This window comes from Centruroides sculpturatus, unplaced genomic scaffold, assembly GCF_000671375.1.
Source record: "Centruroides sculpturatus isolate CEXI.00-Female unplaced genomic scaffold, Cexi_2.0 scaffold184, whole genome shotgun sequence".
In the NCBI taxonomy this organism is placed as follows: Eukaryota; Metazoa; Arthropoda; class Arachnida; order Scorpiones; family Buthidae; genus Centruroides; species Centruroides sculpturatus.
The window spans coordinates 882,002-887,326 of NW_019384494.1; positions in this window are offsets into that span (position 1 = coordinate 882,002).

The window sequence follows — 5,325 nt, forward strand, 5'->3', positions numbered from 1 at the left end:
GACGTACTTTTCCTTTGTTTAAGGGTATTTGGGCAGTTTATTCTCTGTTGTATTCTCAAGTAAACAATACATACAAGTACAGTACAGTATTTTCTGAGGAAACACTCATACTTATTTTTTTTAACCCTATTCCCGTTAATCCGACATTTTCACAAACTCGGCTACCCTTCGGTCCACATTAGGCCAAGTTTTCGAGACTCTACTGTATTAACATCAATCATTTCAATACTGCTTTTAACCTTATTAATACAGTTTCGTTATTATATATATTGTTAATAATTCATGTAACATTATTTTATAGGTATATCATATATTTAAGATCATTAATAATTTATTTAATAACTATCATACATTGATAATATTTCTTTGACTGTTATACTAATATGCATTTTGGCTATCATTTAGAGCAGTGTTCCGCAACCGGTGTGCCGTCACATGGTGAAAGGTGTGACGTGAACTTTTACATATTCTGTTAATTTCAAGTTTTATTTATACATTTTTATCACAGTTGTGTTTCTTATGCCTGTATTCCATTCTCTGCCGCAGCACTGATGAAATAAGATAATGTTTGCTTATTCTTTATTACAAGCCACGTATTTTTATGTATTCTAAGAAATTATATGTAAAATAAATTTGCTCACAGGTGTTGATGTCTGTTTAATAACAATAATAATAGGTTAGTGGCATTATGTAATTCAGTTAATAGTATCATATCATACGTTTTTGAGGGGAATAACATTTTGGTGTGCCGTGTTGAGTCATGGGTGTGCCGCAAGTAGAAAAAGGTTGTGGAACACTGATTTAGAGCAATGATGTCCAGACTGTAGACCGCATGTGGCCCAGTCAATGTTTTTGTGCAGCCATTTTAAAACAGTAATTATCTTGTATAGATTTTTATTATAATGAAATTTCACATGCATAGTTAAATACATTAATATGATGTATAACACCTTATCACATACTGTACACTCAAAAATTAAAACAGTATTAAATATTTTTTAACAAATCTTCAAATGTATTACATATAATATATATGTAAGTTCTGACACTCATACTGTATATATATATATATATATGTGTGTATNTTTATAGAAATATTAGTTACTCTTCTTGATTTTCTTGAAATTGTACTCTTCTCAATTCTTCAATCTTGTAAAAAGTAGTACATAATATCATACTTAATGGGAGAATTTTTAGTCATGTTATATTCAAATTTCTTCATATGAGTATATATATAAAATGTTTGGTTGTTGCAATGTGATTTCCATAAAACTTAATGATATAGTCATTATGAAAATACTTTTGTTTGAAAGAATGGAATGATATAAAGCATTCAAACAAAAGATTATTATTTTATAGGAATTTTTAAAAATCAAATAAAGTACTGTACTTTTTTAAGTAAAACTAAAATTTTTATTAATAATGGGGTCTTTTTAATATTCAGGTATCCTGATTAATTTCATCTTCTCTGAGGTATATTAATAAAAATCAAATTTTATAATATATAAGTTTAATTTTTCAGTAATCTTAAGTGTATAATTCATGTTTTTAAATATATTTGAATACATTTTTAAAACACATAACATGGTTAACAATCTGTCAAATTCAGAAATAAAGGAAATGTAATGAAAATATATTTGAAAAATTAAAAAAATAATGATTTTTCAAGGAAAATTATAATAATTTTATACTTCAGCAACAATTTTCTATCCAGAATATTTTCAGTTTGTGAATAAATAAGTATTTTGGAGATAATTAAAAATAATCAATCTTCAATCTGTTACATTTGACAAATGTTTTAATACAACCAAAATTCTAAATATAAATTTGAATTTATAAAAATCTAGACTATTCAAAATATAGGAAAAGGTCCATTATTCATGTGTTAATTAATTTACAAAATCATAGAGATGGTAAAAGACAACTGGCAGATGAATTGCTGATCTTGGGGAGATGTCCTAATAGTCTGTCAATTGACTGAGAAAACCTATAGTAATAGTAGTATAGTCTAAAATCATCATTGGCTGTTAATTGGTTTGATTCAGCTTAGAGTATTCTGATGGTTGCCAAAGGTTGGAAGTTAACTCAATTACCAGACAGTTTTCTTTTATCATCTTTGATGATTTGGTAAATCAGTTATTTAAATTATTACTAAGTACAAATAAAAAAACATATTTAATTCAAAAATTTTTTTAATCCAATTCAACTTATTTGATTGTCCAAAATTTTCAAAATTAAAGTAATTAGTTGTTATGAACAAAAAATGTTTAAGAAAACATGGAACATTTAGTTTATTTGACTGAATTAATAACATGTTTTGCAGGTTTCATCTTTTCTTTTTGTTTGTCTTCCTACAAACTTTTAATGACAGTGATGTTTGTTTCATTCACTGATGATTGTTTTTGGTTTTTAAATATTCAACAATTCAGAGATTTCAGATTGAATAATTTATTTTGTTTTAAAAAGAAACTTTTACTTGCAGCATGAAGAAATATTTTAACTAAAGAATTTGTTGTTTTACTAATTTTATTCCTAATTGTCCCAGGTTTCTATAATTAAATTTAATAAGACAATTTCCAACAGATCATTAATACTTTTTAGATCCAGTAGACAAATTCTTGGGATTGGCCAGAGCTCCGAAATCCATAGATATTAATGATTATAATAATAATAATGAAAGCCCTTTTAACGAGATTGCAGGAAATGAAATTTTTTCCTTTCAGCAATGGTGTGGTTCTCATGAATGGGATGGTGTAATTTAAATGAAATTAATGTTCTATTTATTATTTAGGATACTTGCCAAATTGGATGATTTAGGTTTATATTTATTTATAAAAAAACTTGCCATAAAAAATTAAAATAAAGGTTTAAAATTTTATCAATGCTTATTTTAAAATAAGTTTTTTTTCAGCTGTCTAATATATAAATATGTAGTATTCAGAGATAGAACAATGAATTTAATAATCATAATTGAATTCCATACAGGTTGGGATGAATAAGATTTTATTACATATGATAATTATATTAATCTAAAAAAAAAAAACGAAACTACATGATGTTAATTGGTGTTTTTAATAGGTTTGATACCAGAACACCATCATTCTAAAATTATATAAATGTTATTGTTTGTTTCAAACTTTATTATAAGGTTTCTAATGCAGAAAAATTATTGTTAGGAATATTCTGTTGAATGTTAATTATACAGAAATATTAAAATACAAGTGTTGTGATTGCAGTTAAATTTCTTAAATATTGTAAAGTTTAATCTCATAAAAAAAAAAATATCAATATTAAACTTATTGTATGATTTAAGAAATTTTCTGTTTAATACACAATTTTTTCCCTTGTTTTATACTGTACTAAATTTTTACAAGTAATTTCAGAATGCAATGGCTTTCAATGTTATTTAAAATATTTTTAAGATAATTCAGATCATTAATTTTCAGAGAAATTATTAAGGTGATTTGTTAAGTGCTAAAAATAAAATATCAAATAATAATCTTAAATTAATTAAATAAGTTATTGATCATAATTTAGAAAAATTATTTCTAAAATTTATACACAAAATATTCTAAAAGAACATGCTACCATAAACATAAATTTTTAATAATATAAGTTGCCTAGCAGATTCATTATTAATTTAAAAACATTATTGAAAATTTGTCATTTATAATAAAATTTGATTAATACCAAACATTTTAAAAACTATCCAATTTTATAATATAATTTACATAAGCAGACAATTCAGAAATAAAAATTAATATTAAAAATAATTAAATTCACAATTTAAAGTTTAAACAAATGTTATAATCTTTTAAAAAATTTTACAGTGTAAAATACATTGAAATTAATTTAATCTATATAATTTCAAAGACAGTTAACCCTTATACAAAATACATGTGAATTATTAGGTGGATAAATGTAATAAATTACCCTAGTATTATGCTGATCTATAATAGTTTTTAGTAAGAAAACTAAATTATAGTTTTTAGTGTTAAATTTTATAGTTAAGGAAAAATAGTAGAAAATTACAATAGATCTATAGTTAGTTTTAAAAATGAAATCAATGCCATGAATTTTAGCATTTGAGAATTTTTAATTCCAGATCACCATCACCAGAACCAATTTATAACAGTGAAGGAAAAAGGCTAAATACGAGAGAATATCGTACAAGGAAAAGATTAGAAGATGAAAGACACACGCTTATTCAAGAAATGTATAAATTTAATACAGATTTTAAACCACCTGCTGATTATAAGTAAGTAGTTAATTTAATGTTATACAGTTGATCCCCCCTATAACACTGTTGATAATTCCGTTTTATATGAATTCCATGTTGTATGAGTCACTTAGATTTTACAAATATGTGTGCCTGGCTGTGAATTGCTCACGTATTTGAAAAATCTAAGTGACTTGTACAACATGGAATTCATATAAACAGAATTATCAACAATGTTATAGGGGAGTCAACTGCATTTCTCTCGAAGCATATATCAAACTGAAAATAAAATTAATTATAAAAAATTTATAAACAATTATAATCAGTAACAGTAATATCTTTAAAGTTAAATAATCCTTTTATCATTAGGGAGTGAATCCTTTATATTCATTTTCTAATAATTTCTTTATATTAAGTGCTTTACTTCAGTATTTTATCTCAAATTACGATAATACTTTTGAAAACTACATTACTTTATTTCAATAATACTAGACTTTTGTAATTAACCGCATGGCATTCATTAGTATCAGAGAAAACATACTTGAACATTCCTAGATGTTCTAAAATATCTAGGAATGTTATGTATGGATGTAAAAATGTTTAATTTAAATAGTTTTATTAATATTTAAAAAAAATTATGCATGTAATTCAAAAATATTTTTATATACTGAATGATCAGTAAACTGGATTGTAAAGAAATGAAAATAGTTCTAAGTTATTAATAAAGATGAAACATACCCAGTATTGTAAAAAAATAATTGCACATGCTTTTCAAAAATTTCTTCATCTTGAAATTTATTTTCATATTTATATAAGCAGTGAAGTTTTACAAAATTTTACAAGCATCATTGTTGACATAAAATGAAAGAAAGATTATTAAATTTATTTATCAAATAGCACTTTAATTTTCATCATAATTAAATACTATTATTGTAACTTGAATTTTTTTTTTTAAGTAAATATTCTGGAATATATATAATATAATAATATATATTATATATATAATTACTATATAATATATATAGATTTCTATCTCTACACACACACAAATAAACATATATATGTTTGTTTGTGTGTAGAGATAGAAATCTCAAAAATAATAGTTT